The following is a 24,531-nucleotide window of genomic DNA, read 5'->3' as shown; positions in this document are numbered from 1 at the left end:
AGCATTCTCATGAATATCATGTGTAGTTAGCTATTAATATAAACTTATAAAACCTATTGTTTTGTGGAGGGACTTTGCAGATAGTCGAGGTTCATTTTCTTATTATTCAGTTCAGTTTAGTTCATTGTTTATTTCTAGAATTGCATTATCGTAGTTTCATTTCTTTGTAATTACTTGTTTACAGTTTTTCATTTGTTGTCTGTTAATTCCAAATAATTTGTATGCCTTCTAAAATAGGACTATGTACATAATTTCCTTCCTTTCATAAAGTAAATATGTTTGTTTATATCACATTCTTTCTTCTTTTGTTTTTCTTATTTCAAGTAGGATTTTTAATTGCAGTGCATAGATCTTAATATAGATTGCTTTATAAATTTTATCCTTGAATAGAAGTAATTCTTTTTAGAGTATAAGTAATTATATTTCTAGAAAATTAGTTTAGGTAGCTCTGCTCTTTTTCATTTTATATAGTAACTAACAATAGTCAGTTAAAGAGGATCATGATATCTTGTCTCACTTTCCTTTTCAAGAGTTGATTGTATTGTAAATATTTAGTTTTCATGAGGAACATAGGAACAAATAAAATGCTTAAACCATCCACAATCATTATCTTAATAAACTCGAAAATACTTCTAGCATATATAGTGCACTTGCACTTCACAAGTTTACCAACTCTGGATGATAATTTATGTAAGCAATTTTAGAACATTGAGTTTACTAAACATTTTGGCGCCATTACAGGGGAGGTGCAAATAGAAGTCTTGATTTCTTAAAAAAAAATGATATGCATAGGGAAAGAGACTCTAGGGGTAGATTTGTAGGTAGAGGAAAGATATTAATTCCAACAACATCACTTACTCCCCCACAACCTCGTAATGCCACACCACCCATAGAAACTCAAATTCCATCAATAGCAAACCAACATAGACTTCCTGAGGTATTGAGATCTGAAATCCAACCTAAAGATTCACCAAATTCATCAATAGAAGTAGTAATCGAAGAAGATACCATATCCCCAACAACAGGAATAATTTTCCTATCATCAACTAGAGAACAACTTCTAGCTTAAGGGTTGGAAGTTCCTACTGAAGAAGAGGAAGAAGAAATCTACTTCAAACCATTGATAGAAGAACTAGAGGAGCTAGAGGAGATTGAAAACCCAATCTTAAAACCAGAATCAGAACCCTATATTAGTTCTGAAGAATCTACAATGGCTGGAGAAGGGGAAGGAGAGGTACATAATTTGAATGGTGAACAACCTATAATTGGAGGAGGAAGAGGAGGTGGAAGAGATGGAGGAAGAGGAAGAGAAGAGAATATAAATCCAGAAACTTTTGGATTTCCAATCCTCGATGAAGATACAACTGTAACAATGAAAAATATTTCACCCCCTATCCTTCCAAACTTTCATGGATTAAGGATCGAATATCCTGAGTCATTTCTCTTTGAATTTGAAGTCTAGTGTAGATATTATGATTATCTGGATGATGCTCAAAAGTTGAAATTATTCCCTGCAACCCTTAAGGATGCAACATTAAAATGGTTTATGGGTTTAGGAATAAACTTCATAAGAACATGGGAATAAATGAAAATTTCATTCTTAGAGAATTATAAGGATTATTGTATGCCCCATAACATTAAAGATGAAGTCTTTAAAATGATACAAAAATAAGATGAAAATATTGAAGATTTCGTCAAAATATTTGCTTACAATGTAAAAACGGGAAAAAAATGAATAATCTAAATTAGGAAACTTTGAAAGCTCTCTTATTAAAATCAATTAGAGATGAATGGATTGATATTATCAATCTAATGGGTAAGGGAGACATTTATCAATTATCACTAGGATAAATTTGTGAGTTGTGCATACACATTTCAAGAGACAAAGCAAGAACCAAGAAAAATCCAAGATATCCTCTTCTATCAAGGATTAATAAATCTGCAGTTGGAACAGTAAGTAGAGAAAAATTAGGAAATTTGCTTGATAACTTTAAAACATATATTTTAGGGAGTCTTAGTGAAAAAATTGACACCCTTAAAATACAAAACAACCAAAAAGATGAAAATGTTGCATTGTCCATTTTCTGTCCTAAGTGCAAAAAGAAACATGCCTTGAGAGAATATCCTCTTGATTTTAAAAGTATAGATACTTGTGTTATTTTTGCAGAAAATCACGATACAAAATAATTTCCCTCAATACCAGGTCTTAAATTTGTTTATCAAGAAGAAGGAGTACCAAATTAGGTAGACCCTCTTTGTTTTATTGCTAAAATACCTTGGCAGAATCAACAGCCAAATACAACTCAAGGTTTTAATTCTCAACCATTTACACAATCTTCGCAAAGTAATTGGATTACCCGAATGCCTTGGAAATCTTGGCCATAACCTTGGTCACATGGATGGAAAAATACTTATGGAAAATTCCCTCAATATCCACAATTTCAAACCCGGATGCGGGTGGTATCACGTCAAATTAATGACTAGCCGCATACCAAAGGCAGCTGGCAGGGAAAACAGCAGGTGGATTGTTTGCCGAGGACGCGTAGCAGGTGGGCAACAGTGCTTAAGGGTATGTGAATTCATTGCTGGGCAGTCTCGAATGCTGGTTCTACAGGCCGGAGTTAATGCAGGCATGAGTGATCAGCAGAGAATTTGTTATAATGCCATGGATCAGTTCATCACACCTAGTTCAGTTATTGGAGCGATTCATAATGCGGCAGAGCTGTCTTAGAACCTCTGTCTAGTGTTCTGAATCTGGCTATTTGCGTGGATTGGTAAACTCCTTGAAGCTGTTTGCGTTCCTCAGGTAATTGATCTTATCTATTTCAATCTTTCTGCTAGTCAATTTGCGCTTTTGAGGATGCCTCGACGCCGCGGTGTGCCTCGCAGAGGTAGTCATACAGGTAATAGAGGCCAACCTTCTCGTCCTGCCCCTCAAAATGTCATTCCTATTGCCTCTGCGTCTCCTTCTTCTCCGCCTCCAGAACAAGCCAGGCCCATTCCAAACAGTTCATTCCAGACCGCCAGATTCACTTTCCAAAGCCGGCTTAATAGACCCATTTTGACTGCAAGCCTCACTATCATTCTCGTGGAAGAAGATAGTAATCAGGTTAGCTTGGCTAACACGACCCCCTCTCAGTCTCAGGGAGACAGAGTGCTTCTCGGGGACCTGACAGGGATGGTGTTCCAGGCAGATAACCAGCAAGAAGGTGGCCATGTCTCAGAGGTGCCACAACATCCCGTGGATCTGGCTCAAAGTGATATTGTGCCTTGCGGCCCAACTTAGTGGGCAGGTGGTGTTTTAAATTTGGTGACCACTCCTGATGGTGGCGAACCTGTTTTTGATGACAGTGGGTTTGTGACCTGGGTTTCTTCTACCAGTCATGCAGAAGCGAAAATGCCAGACTCATCAAAGCATGCAAATTAGAAGTGTTTCCTCTCTGCCGGGTGGTCTAAGTAATTTTGGGTATGTGTCGTTAATTCTGAGGATAGATGTCTCTGTCTGGTCCATACTCTGGCTACAGAGAGGGGCCAATGTCATTCCAGTCTTTGTTTTCTGTTATGAATATGGTTATGTCAGTTGCTTCGCAATTTTTGTGGTCAATATAGGGCATGATGAACTCAGTCTGGGAAATCTTTTTAAGTATGTCAATGCCCGAACCAAAAATTTTGTAATATGTTTTGAGAATTCGGCATCAAGCCTGAACTGTAAGGTCTATGAGTTTTTGGTAGAGGAATGGCCGCGGCCTCCTCAGAGGTTCTAACCTCTTTGTATATATTTTTATTTTTCTTTAATAGAATTAGCATTTACGGAGAAAAAAAAAATATCCACAATTTCAACAAACATATCCTACTTTTCCTCCATAATATTATCCTCAGCTTGTTCAACAAACTCAAACTAACAATTTGAATCCACAACTTTCATTACCATTTCCTCAAAGACCAAATCAATTGCCTACCCAACCACTTCCAAATCCAAATAATAATAAAAATTCACAACCTGTTGACAATATGTAAGGACAAAATTTTCAAACCTACATGATAACTCCACTAGATTTAAATAATGTTCAACTTAGATCTGGTAGAATATTAGAAAAGGATTCCCCCTTAGTTGCTATTCAGGAAAGTGAAAAAGAAAAGATCCTTGAAGAAGAAAAGTTTCTTAATAATAAAAAAGAAGAAACTCAAAAACAAGTTACTCCAACACATCCAAATAACTCAACTCCTATTATGGAACAACCTTCAGTATCTATTTCAAAACCACCGTTCCTTGAAAGATTGAAATTGATGGAGTAGAGAAACAAATTTTATTGCCTGATTATGACATGTTGGATGAACTGAAGAATGTTTGCATAAAGTTTCCTTTGCTTCAAGCCATTAAGGAACTACCATTTTTTGCAAAAAAAAATTAGGGACTTGAGCATAAAAAAACTTGGAAGAAAGAGAGAAGAAATCAAAAGAATCTTACTCATTGGAAAATTTTGCAGATATCATGATGGGTAAAACAACAATTCAAAAATATCTTGATCCAAGAAGTCCCATTGTGAAAACACACATCAATGATATAGAGATCCCAAAAACATTAATTGATCTAGGAGTAGCCATAAATATCATGAGCAAACAAACTATGAATCAATTAAAACTTTCCAATCTTCAATATACACCTACACCATTACAATTGGCAGATAGATCTATAATCAAACATGATGGTGCATTAGAAGACATATATATATCCTTCCATTCATGGGAATGCCCTATTGATTTTATGACTTTAACACCCAAAAATAACTTAGGAGGGCATCCATTGATTGTAAGAAGACCATGGCTAGCTACAGTTGATGCTTTCATAAGTTGTAGATCTGGTGATATGCTCATTTCTAATGGTAGTACAACAAAGAAATTCACATTATATCCACCAGCAAAAATAACAGTAGAGGTTGAATATGAAGAATGGATAGATGATGACTTCAATATAAGACCAATCTTTGCTACTTCACAATTAGATGAAAAAGATCAAATTTTAAATTTAATAGAAAATAATGAATCTTCATTATATTGTGAATCTAGTCAGAGTTTTCAATAACAATACAATATTAAATATTTATCATCTCTTCAACTATCTGTGCACTCTATGGAAAAATTTGGCAATTCTACAGTTGAAATATTTCCAGGAAAAGCTTTGAATATCAATAATAATTTGGAATAATTTCAAAAGAAAGAATTAATCAAGATGTTTCAAGAACATTCATCTTCTTATGCATGGGAATATACTGACATGAAAGGAATTGATCCTAATTCTTGTAAACATCATATCTACATTGAAGCAAATGTCAAACCAGTTCGACAACCTCAAAGAAGAATGAATCCAAATTTAAGGGAGATTGTTAAGGAAGAACTACAAAAACTATTGAATGTCAATTTCATCTAGCCAATATCAGACAATCAGTGGGTTTCACCCTTAGTAATTGTCCCTAAAAAGAATGGAAAATGGAGAATGTGTATTGACTATATGGAATTGAATAAATCCACTTTAAAATATAAATTTCCACTTTCTTTCATAGATCAAGTTTTAGATACATTAGCGGGAAAGAAATATTTTTCATTTTAAGTTGGTTTTTGTTATAGATCTAACCTAAATATATGATAATAGAAATAAACCCAAGAAATGACAAGATCTGAATATAGATAAATGCTTCTCTTTATTTATCAAACCCTTAAGGTAGGGCAACACCATACATTCACTCCTTAAGGAAGGAGAACACTCCACAAGCCATATGCTTGTTCATACAATATTCCTTTCCATCTCTCAATGGGGAGTCTCTAGCCTCTATATAGGCCTCATACATACAATACCATGGGTCATTACCATGGTTCCCTCATTACCATCTATCTAATACCATGGGCTTATTACATTATTGCTAACTATTTGTGGTCCCTTACATGATACAGGTTAACCACCTTATTTATTACTATGGCCCATCCCATTATGACATTAATCCCTTGGGTACCTCCCTTTGTACCCCATATTATCCCCCCTAGGTATACTACATTCCACCCCCTTAACATGTTTCGTCCCCGAAACATGGGAAGAACACAAATAATAAGATCTACTCAAAAGAGTAGTCCACTGGTACCATGCACGTGCATCTAGCCATCCCAGAGAAAGGTGAACCCTTGATCTCATTGGTGTCTCGCTCACTTGAGATGGAAGTTGACCCTAGTAGCTCTTCTGTGTTGATGTGTAGTAGGTAGATCTTTGCTCCTCTCTATCTATCATGCAGGGGTTATTGTCCTTGTGGCTAATTCGTTTCCATCTTGTTGGTTGTTTTCTTGCGGGGTGATGTGGGTGGTTGTTGTTGGGAAAAGTATCCAATACGGAATGACCCTATCCCACTCTAAGGGTGATAGTACCTCAGCAACAACCGAATGCAAAGCTATTCAAGATTACTTCTTTATGAGATGTAAGAGAGAGGAGGAAGAGATCCACTAACCGTTATCTTCCGCTAATGATTGATCCAATCTTCCCTCTTTGCTGCTTGCTCCCAGCTCCTTGCTCTTTCACTGGCCCAACTACACAAAGATCCTGCAAAAGCACAAGAAAGGGAAACTAAAAGAAGCATACATCCATAACTGATTCAAGGATTAGAATAAATCAAATATACAAGCATCAATACACCATTAAGACACATGCATATAGAAGAACCTCAAATGCTTTATTAATGGAAGAAGTAAAGTTCTGAGAGTGTTACAACCATAAGAGGCCCAATCCAGCAACACCTCCCAGCAGAAAGAAATCTCCTCTTCACCTCCTTCAAAGCAATCACCCAATAGTTCTATGCACAAACCAACAGCACTTCCTTACATTCACAAAATTCCAGCCTCCTTAGACCTCATGAGAGAGCTCTATATATAGGAGTTTTGGAGAAAGGATGAGTCAGCTTGAGGTTGGCATGAAGCTGACTAGTGTCCTCTCCCACTTCAGTTATACTTCAGTTCTTGAGTCCACTTGGAGTTTCTTGCTTCCACTTGGAGATCTAGATCCTCTTACTCATCACAAGGCGAATTCCCTGATCCAAGTGTCATTTTGGAAGCTTCCTGGGCATTTGACACCTTGCAGAATGACTGTGCCACTTGGCCAATCTCGCCCAGCGCAGGTAGCCTTCATTGCTTTTGACATTCAGCGCAGGTACAGAGTGGAGCAGTTGACATTCAGCGCAGATGCTCAGTGGAGCAGCTGACATGATCCAGAAATAGCTTGTTTTTGAGTGTTTTCAGGTGGAGAACTGATTTTCAGTGCTGTGGTTTGCTGACCTTGTTCCTCTAGGGGTAGGAACAACATGTTTAGGGACTTTGGATCCCTTAGCTTATTGACATTTCATGCTTCATGCTGTAAGGCACAAAAATGTCTATAACAGTTGCCCCCTAAAGTATGAGGTCGTTTATCGGGTGAAATGCTTTATCAGGAGGATCCGAAGTTCATTCAATCGCTGAGAGGTGCCCTGTAATAAAATACAATACAATACATTATTTTTCATTCTGCTTTCATGATCTAGCTGAGGCGGGCATTCCCATGCTCAGCTTTATAAATTCATTTTGGTACATAGAACAGACGATCGTCTGATGGTAGACTGATAATTCTCTGCTGAAATTATCATCCTTTGAGTAGGATGATCATCTGCTGCAATGATGTACATAACAAATGTCTTTATATCCTGAATATATATATCGCAGCCCGGATGGATGAAACTAGATCCGGGGTCTTCAAACTCGTTCGATCTTCACTCTAAGTACAAGTCGATCCATGTGAGAATTGCGCTGAAGTCGAACATGGAAAGACATCGCTTGATTACCGGTCAATAATGTAAACCGTTAACAAGCGCGAGAGGAATCACCAATAATGACAATGACCCTCAAGGTACTGCAGTACAATTCACGTGGTGTGAATAAAGGACTCGGCGTCGAACACCACGCAAAATCTTCTGGTCGAAGGTCATTGATGTATACCTGTCGCCGGAAGTGAGAAACTTGCCATTGAGGCATGCAAGCTTCAAAGTACTGAGGGGGTTTGTTCCTAGATCAACTTCTTGGATAATGAGTTGAAGTCGACAAGAAGCGATCCGTCAAAGGAGGACCTTAATGAATCCCACATCAATGACACGGAACGGAGCTAATGATTTTAGTGGAGGTGAAAACAATCTGTGAGATATGATTCAGGGTGGCGATCATGGGTGGATGAAGGATAATGTATGGCAGTGGATGGGACACGGTTGACTCTTTCTGAACAACATCTCTTGAACATATAATGACACTGATGTGATGGATCGGTAGCATTACCCCGAATGTGGATGGTTTGTCGAGGACCATGGTGATGAGACCGGTGAATGAAACAACCCAACCCGATGTGATACGGAGGACAAAGTGTCATGTTCAAGAGCGACTTGCTACCATTAAAGCTTTGAGGTTCTCCCAATTTTTCCCCAGTCATTTCTGACCAGTACCTCTTTATTTTTGTCAAGCTTGAGGAGGATAACATATGCTTGTTCTATAACCTGCCCTTCGGGCAAGCCCATCGCTATGTTTTAACGAGCCTAGCGATAGGGAAACTCGTTCTCGTCTAAAGACAAGTTTGTCGCTATTTAATCATTTTAACGAGTCTAACGACAAGGAAAACTCGGTCCTTTTCAATTTTAGAGAGTCTGAAAAGGTACAGAAAGTTAACTCCAAAATTCCTTTTTCGTCATCTAATCCCTTAAGTCCGAAAAAGTATAAAACAATACAGAAGGGATGAGTTTTCGATTACTTTAACGAGCCGAATAAAACAAGCGCTCGACCTTTTTGTGCAATAATCCCTCAGGTCCAAAAAGATTAAAATCTAGAGGAGGGATAGCTCTTCCGGTCCTTTTAACGAGCTGGAAGGCCAAAACTCGGCAAACTTTTCATATTTTACGAGTCAGATGAAAAGAGCTCAAAGAAGACTCGTCTTTTGAGGAACGAGTGATAAACAGGGATAGCAGCAGATTCCAGGTACAGGTTGGAATTTTCCAATCACGGCAGTGTCACAAGGATGGCTAAGTGAAATCACTCTTCGCAGTTGTTCCTCAAAATGGGTAAACAATCATATGGAGGTGAACGATTGGCCAAATGAAATGGAGGTGGCGGGTGCAAACACGACCAAGGCTTTTTATGGCTAATAAATTTACGATCACAATGGTTATTTACCGGAATAGGTTCATTTTTTAATGAGCTTGAACTCTGGAGGAAACTCTTGCTCAAAAGCTTATGTTTATTTTTTAACGAGCATGAACTATGACGCTAAAACTGCTCGGATCTCGCTTTTCTATTTTTTAACGAGCATAAATTCCGCGGTAAAACTGCTCGATTGTATGGTCAAATTTTGATTTTTTACCATTACTAGCTTTTCTCTTTTCAAATATAGTACTGCTTTTCAATTGCTGCAACAAACTTTGTTAGAAATGAATAATATTTGCATGAAAATGAGATTATAACCCTAATATTTCACTTTAAACTGTGTAAAAAGCCATTAAAAGGTGTTTTTACCTCTCATTTACCATTTCATTTGCATTTGGTTTGTTGGAGCTCTGGAGGTGCCTCTTCCCCCTTGATTTTCACCAGCTGATTCCGGGAGATTTTGCGGACGATTTTCGGTGCCGTCTAGACCAGGTAGGAGCTAAACCCTAGCTCTTTCTTTTCATGGTTTCCTTTTCCTGTTTTTTGCCTGTTTTCCGGTCTTTCTGAGCCCCTAGGGTTTTGCCAGGGCGCCCTAGGATCAGCGCAGGTTTCCCTTTCGAAACCTGCGCTGAAGGTCAAGCTGCCTTAAGGCAGCCTGACCCTCAGCGCAAGTGGGAGACTTCCTGCCTGCGCTGGGCTCAAAAAGACTGAGTTTTAAGGTTATTTTTGATGATTTTTTCACCATTTTTTCATCAAATCAGGAATTCACTCTTTCTCTTGTTTGCTTTGCAGGGAACCTTGAACAAAATGTCCCTTACATGGCGAGAACGAGAACATGAAGAGGAGGACATGATTGCCCTCCATGACCCGGTCACGGTGAACGCGCTGCGGAACTGTGGCCTGCTGAAGTTCTTCCGTATCTCTAGCATGAGAGCACAGATTTCTTTACTGCAGTATATGCTTGATGCTTGGGATCCTGTTAACCAAGTGTTCCAGATTAGGGGGAAGACCATCCCCTTGACCATAGAGGACATGTACTTCTTGACTGGACTGTCAAGACGAGGTGCCCCCATTTCCTTATCAGGTACGGCCCGGGGGACTGATTCCACCAGAGATTATGTCCGCCAGTATTGCAGGGAAGGTTCTCAGCCGAGCAGAGACGGCAAGATTGTTATCCGTGAGATTACTGATCGGGCTCTCAGGTCCATTCTGTTCACTATTGGTAGGATGGCCGGCAGCGCAGCTCTACATGTTGCCAACAGGTCTTATATGCAGCATGCCTTGGAGTGTCTCCAACCGAAAGTATTCAACTGGTGTGATGCAGTACTTGTTCAGATGAAAAGTCAATTGACCAAGGTAAAGGACGGGAAGCTGAAGAACTTTGGATTTGGTTCTATTCTGACTGCCTTCGCCTTGGAGAAAATCCCACTGATGCAGCCTCAGTACATCATACTTGACTTGCCTTCTCCGACCGAGCCACGCATGCAGAGGTGGGTTGACCACATGTCTAGGCATGCAGGTCAACCTCAGATTACTTTTATTGAGGCCTTCTTTAGGTGGTTCGAGCGCCAGGAGATGGCGTTTTCTGAGTATCCATATGTGGGTATGGATTTCCGAGGTGATCCGGATTTGGTGTTACCGGATGGCGAGCAGTGGGGTGCTATCGGTAAACTCTTTGACCATATTACTATTTATTGTTCTTACTCATAATGTTGTTGTGCTTTATTCTATCAAGACTTTTAATTGTACTCTTGGGTGCATGCAGATATTGGTCCTGTTCGTCCAGCAGTTCGTCCGAGATCGCCAGTTGCTGCCCCGGCAGGGGAGCCTGCTAGGAGAGTTGTTATTCGCGATCTTGACGACACCGAGACCCTTACAGCTGTGCAGGAGCAGGTTGAGAGCCTTACTCGTGGCCTCCCGGATGTACAGATTGACGAGTTACCTTTACAGATGCAGCGGCATACCATTGGTGTGCCTAGACGATGGACTCGTCTCTTGCGCATGATTGCACAGGCCGTGACGTACTATCATGAGCACCACTAGGCTAGGGTGCCCCCTAGCATCTTTTTTGAGTTTTTAGGTCATATGACCAATTTTGTCTTGGTTACAGAACATTATGTATGAACTTATATAAACAGCTTATATATTTTGATTTTCGGGTTTTATTCTGTTTGAGTTATATGATCCATATGTACAATCATTAATGATGTGTCCTTTTTATAAATTTTGCAAATGTCTATCTAACACATAGTTTGCTAATGAGTCGGTTAATGTGTTTAAGTTTCTTGAAATATGTTGATATTGAATTGAATCAAATCGTCTTTCCAAGATCTTAACCCTTAGGAACATGCGATAAATAGCTGGATTGCGAACAGAATATATACCATTGAGTTGTAATATTACGAGCTGTGAGTCTAGCCTGACAATTAGTCGGCGTATGCCACGTGTGATGGCATCAGAGAGTAGTTCTATCAACGCGCTGTATTCAGCGATGTTATTCGTTGATTGCCCAATACATACACCTCTGAAACTTACTAACTCGCCGCTTGGATCAAAAATGGCCCAGGCTGCGGAGGACAGGTTCCGCGAACTACGACTCGCTCCGTCGGCATATCCAACACATGTCTCCAGAAGGTTTGACATCTGCAACGGAAAAAGGTGGATCACTCGACCAGAACAAACACTTTAGCGAAAACAAAATACAACAAAAGCATGCAGGTTACTATTTAAGCATAGTAACGCTTGAGGTACAACCCATTGCGGGGCTGCGCCAGTGGAATTCAATCGTAATCCATTAACTCGTAGGCTCCTTTTGCTAACACCCTTTTAACAATATAGGGGCCCATCCATAAGGACTTGAATTTACCTGCTCCCAATTTATCGGATTCTTGGTCATAAAGCAAGACCAAATCGCCTTCTGAGAAGACACGGGGTTTGACATTTTTGTTGAACTGAGCCTTGACTCGTTTCTTATGAGCTTCGTTAGCCAAAGCGGCATCACGACGGGTTTCATCCAATTGGATTAGTTCCAAGAAACGAGCCTCTTCTTCTGAAGTTCCGGGGAGAAGATCGATTGCGAGTTTAAGCGACAAAATTTCGCACTGGATCGGTAAGACTGCTTCCAGGCCATACACCAATTGAAAAGGTGTGAACCCGGTTGCGTTCTTTACCGACGTTCGGTAGGCCCACAAGGCTGAGTACAGGATTAGGTGCCACCTTCTTTTGTGAACCCCGATCATCCTTTGCAACATACGCTTCAGGACCTTGTTGATTGCCTCAACTTGTCCGTTGGCTTGCGGATAATATGGGGTAGAGCTGTTGTGAGATAGCCCTAGCTTGGCAGCTAATTCAACCCTCATGTGATTGCGAAAATGCGACCCATGATCTGTAACTATAGCCTGTGGTACGCCGAACCTGGCGACTACATGATTAAAAAAGAAAAGGGCAGCTGTTTCACCAGTGTTATCCAATGTAGGCATCGCCTCGGCCCATTTGGTAAAATAGTCGACAGCGACTATAATATACCCATGCACCCCGGTCGAGGTGGGGTTACATTGCATGAAATCGATGCCCCACTTGGCGAAGGGCCCAACAGCAACTATCGGCTGTAAAGGTGCGGGTGGTCGTCTGGTTTTGCTATCAAAGATTTGACAAGCATGGCAACTTCTGACTGCGGTTATGCAATCCTTGAACATGGTTGGCCAGAAGTATCCTGCTCGTAAGATTCTTTGTGCTGTTGCATATCCAGACTGATGCCCCCCACACGCGCCTGAATGACAATCATTCAGGGCTTTTTCGGCCTCCTCATGGGTAAGGCACCTCCTCAGAACTGTATCGACACCACGACGGTAAAGTGTATCACCGACGATCATGTAGCCTTTTGCTTGGTATTGTATACGTTTTTGTTCGGAGTGAGAGGTGTTAGGCCTGAACTTTTGGGTTTGGAGATAAACTATGATATCCCCATACCACTCATCGCTTACAGATATCAGAAACAAACTTTCGTCCACGATTGACTCTTCCGATGTTTCATCGTTGGACGATGATGGGAGATCGCACAATAATTCTGCGAAAACTAGGGCCTTCTTTGATTTGGATTTTACAAATTCCAGATTAAACTCTTGAAGGATCGCTATCCATTTTGAATATTTGCCCCCCAGCAACTGTCGCGACAGTATATAAGTCATGGGGTTGCAATCTGACAGGATGGTAGTTTTCCGAAAGAGGACATAATGTCGAAACCTTTGAATCGCTTGAACAGCTGCAAGCGCTAGTTTTTCAACATAAGAATATTTACTTTCTGTATCGTTTAAGTTTTTACTTAAATAATAGATAGGATGTTCTATTCCATCAACTTCTTGAACTAAAACCATCGCAATGGTCGTATCCGCTACAGCTAGATACAGGTTAAAATCTCTTTGATAGTCCGGGGCGTACATTAATGATTCTTTTACTAGACAATCTTTCAGAGCATCAAAAGAAGCTTGCGCCACCTGGTCCTAGACAAAAGGTATATCCTTTTTCAATAGACGAGTATAACCCTTAGCAAGTTCTGCGTAATTTGGAATGAACCTCCTCAGAAAGTTTGCTTTCCCTTGGAGTTTCTGAATCTGAAGCAAATTTGAAGGTGGAGGCAAATTAATGATTGCCTGAACCTTGCAGGGGTCGAGACGAATCCCATCCTTAGAGACTACAAAGCCAAGTAAACGACCAGAACCGACGCAAAACACACATTTGTGAGGATTGAGTCTTATCTTGTAGTGTCGGCAACGTAGAAATATCGCTCTTAAATGCTGCGGATGATCAGTCCGCTTTCGCGAATGAGCCGGAAGATCGTCGAGATAAGGTTGAACAATGTTCTTGATGTCATGGAAGGCATAATTCATCGCCCTCTGAAACGTCGCCCCTGCGTTCTTTAAACCAAAGGGTAATTTTCGATAAGCGAATGTGCCCCACGGACAAATAAATGCAGTCTTTGACTGGTCTTGTGGGTGGATATTTATTTGATTATACCCGGAAAATCCATCCATAAATGAAAAGATTTCACATCCAGCGCATTCATCAATTATCTGGTCGATGAAGGGTGTAGGGTAGTTGTCCTTTGGACAAGCTTGGTTTACATCCCTATAATCAACACACACTCTAATCGTCCCTTGTTTTTTCATAACAGGGACAATATTCGATACCCAATCGGTTAGAGGAACCGGGTAGATGAATCCAGCATGGAGGAGTTTTTCAACTTCTGCCTTAATGGCAGCGACTTTCTTCGGGTGCACCTGCCGAAGCCGTTGCCTTACTGGTTTGACATCAGGATACATTTTAATTTCATGTTCAACGATACTCGAGTCAATGCCTGGCATTTCATCATATGACCACGCAAAGACATCTCTAAATTCGCGAAAAAGAGCGTTATATATTTCCAGTTCTGAAGGGGAACAACCTTTGCCGACATAAATATTCTCTACAACATCTGTTTTGGTCGAGATATTTATGGCTATAGTCTCTTCAATATTGGATAGGTTTCGCTCGGAATCCACCGTATTTACAGTATTCGTTAGGAACTCAAATACTGAAGGGTGATAAAGGTCACTTTGAGTATCTTCTTCATATTCCGGAAGAAGGGAACGATGGTGGTGATCATTCCATGGTGCCCCCTCAATCATCATTGATTGTAAGACTCCTTCGTCAGTCCCATGTATTCTCGACCGAGGATCTAATGGGGTTCCATATTCTCTAGATCTATCTACCCAAACGCTTGACGAGCGTTGATTTGGGCTCGCCTCCCATGCTTGAAACATTGATTGCTACAATATTTCTAAAGGGCTTGGGGGCAAAACCATTGAATGATCCATGTTGACCTTCGTGGAAGATATCATGTTGCAGGTCGCTACAAACGGTACATTTCCTGTATAAATAGGAGGTGGTAGCGCGAAAGTCCCCATCAATGTGGGGTCTTTCAATAATCCTACTCCGATATCTTGAATTGAATGGTTGCTCTCATGGATCATGGGAATGCTTCCTGTAACTTGCGAACCATTAGGGAGGAAATTCTGTTGGTCGACGATTGTAATCCCTCCTTCAAATGGGAATGCGATCTTCCTAAAATAAGTCGACACGACAGCTGCCATGGCATAAATCCATGGTCTACCCAGTAGGATGTTATAGTCAAGATTTCCATCAATGACTTCTACATCAATTTCTACTGTCTTTCCTCCTAGTTCAACTTTCAAGTTATTAAGGATACCGTAAGGGGTATAAGTCCTTCCGTCGAAAGCTTTTAATGTCGTCGAAGATCGCGACAAGGTTGGAGATCCTAAAGTTTTCCAGCAACTCATTGACATAATACATGTCGAGGCTCCCTCATCGATTATCATTCTGTGAACAGTTTTGTTGAGTGCTTTCACTTGAATAAGGAAAGCTAGCTGAGCTGGTAACTGAGGATCATATCCCTTGTGATCAAAGGATACAAGATTGGAATCCTTAGGATCAACCCCACCAATTGCCGATAACAATGCCTGCCTTTGGGTTGGACAATTTTGTAGCACTTCAAGAGTCGACATAGCGGATGGCGATTGGGCCAAATCTTCCATTATATTATAATGTTGCGCCGCTCTGGCACGAGGATTAAATGTCGACTTGTGTACTACACCCTTCGGTGGTTTTATTGTTAATTCAGGGATGGTGGGCATTACAACTTCTGTCGAAGTTGTTGCCGAACTACTTGGTTGATCTTTACCTTTTTCGTTCGACACCTGAGGATTCCCATAATCTTTGTTCCTTGTCGAAATCAAAGCATCATTCTGCTGTTTCGAAACCGACAACATAAGGACTTGCGACGAGGAAGCATTTCCACTATCAACCAGATTTTGACCTGGGTTGGGAAACGGATCAGTTAACACAGCTGATGTTTGGGAACTTTTAAAGAACCTCTTTAACTCAGCTTTGAATGGGCAATTCTTCGTGTTATGATCCTTATCATCACATATTAGACATGGATAATTTTGTTTCCCTTTGCCAGGAGGGTTTGAAGAATTTTTTCCAGGGGATGACTCACCCTGTTTCTTCTTCTTCCCTTTGTTTTGTTTCTTCTTGCTTCCTGGTTGATTGGTTTCTTTGCCTTTATCTTCTGATACGGCATTTACTTCCGAAGCAAGAATTTCTTCTTTTTCATTTTGATCTGAATTCTTACGGGCTTTCTTTGACGAAGCCTTTATCGATTTCGCGTTTGTTGTGCCAATCACGCCATCACTGGCATGAGAGTCACTATTTGATTTAGGAGTGGGAGGAATTGAAAATTCTGGTCTAGGGGCGTCAGGTATTTTGTCATAGAGTGTGCCAGACTGAGTATAAACTAAGTCCAAATATTGTGCACGAGCAATCACTTGCTCCTCTGTTACGACTCCCCCCTTGGCCACATCTTCCGTAATAGCCGGAAGTAACGACTTTATAAACCATTCAGCTAATAGCTGATCGGGAACATATGTTTTCACCATCCTACGACGACGATGCCACTCATGTATATGATCAGATATATGGGTAGCAGTTGTCTGTTTGAAGTTGGTTAATATTTCTGTTCCCGTTTCATACCTTATCGGTAATTGAAAGTGGGTTAAGAAAGTCGTGGCTAGGGAACTAAAGTTGTCGAAAGAGGCTCTTGGCAATTCAATATACCATTTAGCCGCTGGACCTGTCAATGTCCTCTGAAAAAGGCGAAGCCTTATCGAATCGTCATTAAGGGTGTTCGACGAACACCACAGATGAAAAGTCATCACGTGATTCGACGGGTCTTCACCTGGATTTCCATTGAATTTAGGAATGTCAGATGGAAGTTTATGAGGAATCGCTGGCCACCAAGGGGCATAAGCAATCGGATCGTTGGTTAAACGGTGTAAATCGAGTAACTCTAAAGTTGCCACGAATGGTAACTGTTGATTCAGGTTAGGCGAAGCGTAACCAGGGTACGATGGAACCGCTTGAGCAGTGGGCCTTTGCATACCAGCATAATGTAATTGATGTTGGTATGACTGATATGGTTGGTAGACTTGACCACTGTAAAGTGGTTGGTTTTGACCGTTTTGGATATACGGTTGTCCACTATTCGCAAAGATCTGCTGCTCAGAACCTTGGTACACTTGCTGGAACTGCGGTTGTTGGTATTGTACAAGCCATGGTTGTGACGCCATGTTCTGTTGTGCCATGCTAACCATTGGACCAAGGTGTGGGGTAATTGTACCCGTTTGTACTTGTGTCGTCCCACCAGTTGGCGATTGTGGCTGTGACCCATGGTCAAGCGACTGTTGCATTACAACCTGAGAAATCTGAGGTTGACATGTAACAGGGATCGCTTGAACTTGCGACACGGTTACAATAGCCGGTGTGGTTGGGATGTTCGTCACAGGTACACACTGTTGCATAGAATATACAATCCTTGGTTGTTGAGGTAGCATAGGTACCCAACTACTTGACGCAATTCCAGTATAACCTGAACATTGTTGTGAACTCACGTATGGGTACCCTCCCGGAGGGGGTGATGAAAGGGCATACTGCCCCCCATACGGTATCAATCCAGAACTAAAGGGGATTGATGGTCCAGATTGACCTCCAAATGGGTCAATTTGGCGAGTTTCAACATAAGAGTTACCGGGTATTACTCCGGATGAACAAACTGGAACAGACCAAACTGTCGAAATAGTCCCTTGGTGGACTCCTTCTAGCTGTTGTGAGCTAGTTGGGATAGCTGGTATGCCGGCATACATCGTCGGAGTGACGGCAGGGACTTCTGCTGTCGCTGTGTCATTTGACACAGTCCTAGATGATGACGGTTGTTCAGACATCTTAAGTCTATCCAATAGATTGCCTAGCGATTCTACAGGGACTTCCACTTGTGGTGGATTAACTTCTGATGAAGGAAATATAGTGACCCCGACTCCAAAATGAGTTGGAGTACTTGCTTGCGGATCCTCTGCAATTTCCTCTATCGCAATCAAACCCGGTGGAAGAGGAAGACCGTCAGGTCCGTAAAATATTTCTGGTGCCGAAGAAGTGGTTGCTTCGACAGCGACAGTTGTTTGGGGAACAAAACTTTCTGGACCGGTTACAGATGGAACTGGTTCAGTTACACAAGTATTTGCCCCCAGACTAGGATCAGTGTTACTGTCCTTCTGTGGCTGTTGAACTTCTTCTATAGAGGCAGGGTTTCCAGAAATGTTAGGAGTAACCGGAACCTCAGATGCAGTCGGAACACTTGTTCTAACTTTCAAAGGAGATTTTGAACCGGTTAAACGAGTTCGCTTTGCCCGTACTGTTTTCGATTCCGGGGACAAAGACGGTTGACTCGTAAGCCTCCGCGAACGACGGGGTTTCAATTGACTTTCTTCCACGATTGCGGATTACTCGATCAACTAAAATATTAAAAGGGGAAATTTGTGTTTCCGAATTGAATGAATTTTATTAGACGCTTTTAGACACAACTTGCTTTTTCACTTTTTAAGAGTCGAGAAAAAGCTAAAGATGACTCTAGTCTCCTTCGATGTATTAACGAGCCCGAAGTGACAAATGCTCGGTTGGACTTTTTCAGTTATAGAGTTTGAAAAAGGCCAAAAGAAACTGCTTTGGAGATCTAGGCAGAGGGTGTGCCAAACCTTTCGCAAAACCACAGAATACGTTTTACAGTACGAGTGGTCGATCTTCGTGAATGCTGTGTTCACTGCATTGCGATCAGTAGGGCGGCCGACACGGTTTCCTATGGATAAAGGCTTTATTCCTATAGGGGTCTCCCAATATATACGCGACGGTACGTGGGAGCACAAGTCCGTATTAGTGCCACCGACTCTCAGGAGGAATCACCCACCTTCGTCGAGATCGACAGTCACTACGTTTAACGACGCCGGAACACGTCTCTAGATTAGACCTCTAGATGTTTGCGTTATGTTTAAAAGCGTTGTTAGGTTCATTCAATATATTTTAAGTTGATCTTTTTTAAAGTTTGACTTTCAAGGTTCACCACGAGATGTATTGATACAAATTCCTAAATGCAGTCTAAGATGAGAAGCAAGCTTTTTCAATCTTTTCGACTTATGAAAATCTTAACTACTGAGGGAAAAGAGAGACAAGATCTTTTCACACAGATCAAAGAGCACTCGCTAATGCACTTTCTCCCTAAATCAACATACAAACTTATATGCAAAATGCAAAAATGCAAGTATTTCTTTTCTCTTTCTTAATATTGGCGTAATGCAAAAAGAAAGCTGTTGTATAATTTTGAATTCAATTTCAAGTGAAAGCAAACAAGCTTGTCCAAAATCAAAAGACACCTTAAGATTTACTTGTTTCGACACTAGAAATATATAAACTCAAACCAAATGACGAAAGCAAAAACCCAATCAGCTATGAACAGCAAACAAACTAACTCTTAAGATCAAAACGACACTTTATCACAGGTCTAGATCTAAGAGGCCACAGTAAGACTAGTTCACTTTCGTTATGGGAAACTGTAGATGCACAAGAAATACACAAAGAACAAACACAGTTTCTTTATACAACCGAGGCGGAATAGTGACAAGGAAAGTTGGTTTCAGATAGGCCCACTGACTGGTAACAAACAGCAAAAAACAAGAGTGAAAACAGGGCAAGAAACAGCAGGAAACCCCAGTAGCACAAAGCAAGACTGGTCCAGCGCAGGTGGGACACTGTCTGTTTGACCTTCAGCGCAGGTAGCCCCTTCGGGAACTGCGCTGAAATGCAGACAGCCTTTGTACAGCCTGCACTGAAGAACGAAACTTTTGTTTCTCTTGGTTTCCGGGTCACAGATTGCTCAAAAATTCACAGTTTTGGCTCAAATCAGAAGCTATCAGTCAAGGACACACTAAGGGATGACAAGGAGGATGAAAAGCTATCACTAAGAGCTTATTAGAGTCCTTGTGGATCAGCTCTTCAAATCATAAACTTGCCCAGAAACTGAGCTAGAGTAGCTGCCCTCTACTTTGTATTTGAAGGATCCAAATACAGTTCGATTCGGTACTCCCTTTGTTTATGAAATGAATAGCAAAAACACAAACAACCAACAAGATACGATCCCCAGTGGAGTCACCAATTTGTTGTTGGGAAAAGTATCCAATACGGAATGACCCTATCCCACTCTAAGGGTGATAGTACCTCAGCAACAACCGAATGCAAAGCTATTCAAGATTACTTCTTTATGAGATGTAAGAGAGAGGAGGAAGAGATCCACTAACCGTTATCTTCCGCTAATGATTGATCCAATCTTCCCTCTTTGCTGCTTGCTCCCAGCTCCTTGCTCTTTCACTGGCCCAGCTACACAAAGATCCTACAAAAGCACAAGAAAGGGAAACTACAAGAAGCATACATCCATAACTGATTCAAGGATTAGAATAAATCAAATATACAAGCATCAATACACCATTAAGACACATGCATATATAAGAACCTCAAATGCTTTATTAATGGAAGAAGTAAAGTTCTGAGAGTGTTACAACCATAAGAGGCCCAATCCAGCAACACCTCCCAGCAGAAAGAAATCTCCTCTTCACCTCCTTCAAAGCAATCACCCAATAGTTCTATGCACAAACCAACAGCACTTCCTTACATTCACAAAATTCCAGCCTCCTTAGACCTCATGAGAGAGCTCTATATATAGGAGTTTTGGAGAAAGGATGAGTCAGCTTGAGGTTGGCATGAAGCTGACTAGTGTCCTCTCCCACTTCAGTTATACTTCAGTTCTTGAGTCCACTTGGAGTTTCTTGCTTCCACTTGGAGATCTAGATCCTCTTACTCATCACAAGGCGAATTCCCTGATCCAAGTGTCATTTTGGAAGCTTCCTGGGCATTTGACACCTTGCAGAATGACTGTGCCACTTGGCCAATCTCGCCCAGCGCAGGTAGCCTTCATTGCTTTTGACATTCAGCGCAGGTACAGAGTGGAGCAGTTGACATTCAGCGCAGATGCTCAGTGGAGCAGTTGACATGATCCAGAAATAGCTTGTTTTTGAGTGTTTTCAGGTGGAGAACTGATTTTCAGTGCTGTGGTTTGCTGACCTTGTTCCTCTAGGGGTAGGAACAACATGTTTAGGGACTTTGGATCCCTTAGATTATTGACATTTCATGCTTCATGCTGTAAGGCACAAAAATGTCTATAACAGTGGTGATATGCTAAAGTGTTAACCAATGATGCATTTTTATTTAATTCACCACCCAATGGAGCCTGATTGGTAGCTGGTACATGTTGTGGTGCCCGTTGTTGTTTCTTATCTTCCAATATTACTTCAACCACTGACTCCTCATCCAATGTAACATTTTCTGCTTCAGCCTCAACCTATTTTTCTGGTATCTAGTTTGATGTTTTTGTTTGGTTTTCGACCATCAATGGCTCATCATCTGATATGTCATTCCCTGGAACATCTTCTGCTTCAGCCTCTGTGGACTCTACCTACTAATTGATGGAAATATCTTGTAATGTAATTTTCTTCTTTTTATACCAGAGCTTCAGGAATTTCTTCTGCACATTAATATTGATAGTACCCACAAATTCCATCCAAGGATATCCCAAAACAACATCCTTGTTATCCACATCTAAAGTATAAAAGTAACCATGCAACACATACTTATCCATAGAAAGCTTCAAATCCTTATAAACTTGAACATCCTCATCATCAACCTGTGTGTTTTCAATGTGTTTTGCTGGAACTTGTAATTTTTTTACCAAATTGACATTTATGAGATTTTGCTTGCAACTAGGATTTATGGACACAATGATCTTCCCCTTCTGAATAGATCCATGAACCTGGAATAAGGAGATACGAGTAGAAAATAACCCCTTACTTGTCTCATTCTCTTGTTTTCTAGCATGAGACCATTTGTCTAAAAGGGCTCTTTCAAATTCTTCATCTGAAAGTTTGGACAACTGCTTGTTGGCATGTGAATACCACCATCTAGCAGCCTCATCTTGGAAACCAAGCGGTAATAAAACCTTCCAAGGTTTCCCATATGTAAACTTTCGATTCTATATGAATTCTTCAATAGTAGGGCTATCATCTTTTCCTATAAAAAACATCTTGCTAGATGGCATGAAAAACAAAACAAAAAACAAAAAAACAAAAAAAATCACTTACTTAGCGAAAATTTAAAATGGTCGCAGTTTAGTCAATATTGCTTAGAATTTTTATTATGACCTATTTTCGGAAATGTAACAACCATTCTACATTTTCCCATATGGTAGACCGATCTAGGCACTGGAATTTCTGATTCGCATTGCAACTGTCCCATCATCACAAAAAAATTCTGAAAAAAAACGTTGATTTTAAATCAGCTATATCTCCCTCATCCAGACTCTGATTCAACTGATTTTTTTTTTGAACTTGGGTATTTTTTCACAGACAATCAAGATCTCCAATTAGAATCTACATATTTTTCACCAGAACGTACAGATCTGCTCCACAAACTTGCCACCCTGAAAAATGTCTACAACCCAACTGATTTTTAAATCAGCAATATCTCCATCATCCAGACTCCGATTCGGCCAATTTTTTTTTCAAATTGGGTATTTTTTCACAAACCATCCAAATATGCAATTATATTTTGTATATTTTTCACCAAAACTTACATATTTGATCTACAAACCCGCCGCCCCGAAAAATGTCTACAACACCACTGATTTTTAGATCAGCAATATCGCCTTCATCTGAACTCCGATTCGGCCGATTTTTTTTGAAATTGGGTATTTTTTCACAAAAAATTCAGATCTACAATTAGATTCTACAGATTTTGTACCAAAACATACAGATCTGAGCTGAAAACTCGCCGACCCAAAAAATTCCTACAAAAAAATATAAAAAAATTCTCCACTTTGCCCAAGAAAGTGCTCTGGTACCACTTGTTATATATCTAACCCAAAATATATGATAATAGAAATAAACCCAAGAAATAACAAGATCTGAATATAGATAAATGTTTCTCTTTATAATTAAACCCTTAAGGTAGGGTAACACCATATATTCACTCCTTAAGGAAGGAGAACACTCCACAAGCCATATGCCTGTTCATACAATATTCCTTGACATCTCTCAATGGGGAGTCTCTAGCCTCTATATAGGCCTCATGCATACAATACCATGGGTAATTACCATGGTTCCCTCAATACATCTATCTAATACCATGGGCTTATTACATTATTGTTAACTACTTGTGGTCCCTTACATGATACGGGTTAACCACCTTATTTATTACTATGGCCCATCCCATTATTACATTAATCCCTTGGGTACCTCCCTTTGTACCCCATATTATCCCCCCTAGTGGGTATAACCAAATCCAAGTAGCCCTGGAAGACCAATATAAAACCACCTTTACCTTTCGATGGGAAACTTATGCTTACCGAGTACTTCCCTTTGGATTATGTAATGCTCCTGCAACATTCCAAAGAGAAGCATTAGGCATCTTTTATTATCTAATTCATGATTGTGTGGAAGTGTATATGGATGATTTTACAGTTTATGGAAATTCTTTTAAATAAATTCTTAGAATTTTGGAAAAAGTTCTCACTAGATGTATAGAGGAAAATCTCTCATTAAGCCATGAAAAAACTTCTATGATGTTTACTGAGGGAATTGCTCTAGGACACCATATTTTAGGAAATGGAATTAGAGTGGACACATCTAAAGTAGAAGTCATTTCTAAATTATCAATTCCAACATGTCAACGAGATGTTAGAAGTTTTCTTGGTTTCACTAGTTATTATAGAAGATTTATAGAAAACTTTACAAAAATTGCATCTCAACTTTTCAAGCTACTCACGAAAGACTGTGAATTCAATTGGAATTTTGATTGCCAAAAGGCCTTTGAGTCATTAAAAGAGAAAATCTCTGAAGCACCCATTCTCAAAGGACCAAATTGGAAATTACCTTTTCATATCTCAAATTGATGCTTTAGATACAACTTTAGGAGTTGTATTAGGACAAAAAGACTTAACTCCATATGCCATGTATTACACCAGTAAAAACTTGACTCCTGTAGAGTGAAATTATACTGTCACAGAAAAGGATTTTTTAGTTGTTGTTCATGCCATCAATAAATTCAAACATTATATTATTGGTTATGAAACTTTTTTACATACTGATCATTCTGCAATTAGATACTTAATGAACAAATCAATCACTAATGGTAGAATCACTAGATGGTTATTATTGCTACAAGAGTTTAATGTTACTATTTTGGATCGACTGGAAAACAAAATGTAGTTGATGACCTTTTATCAAGGATTTAAAATGATAACAATGATATGCATGTAGAAGATAATTTTCCTGATGGATATCATTTTGCAGTATCTAC

Source organism: Pinus tabuliformis, chromosome 7 (assembly GCF_031772625.1).
Source record: "Pinus tabuliformis cultivar Carrire ecotype Pingquan chromosome 7, CPIR1, whole genome shotgun sequence".
NCBI classification, from domain to species: domain Eukaryota; kingdom Viridiplantae; phylum Streptophyta; class Pinopsida; order Pinales; family Pinaceae; genus Pinus; species Pinus tabuliformis.
This window is presented reverse-complemented; position numbering follows the sequence as displayed.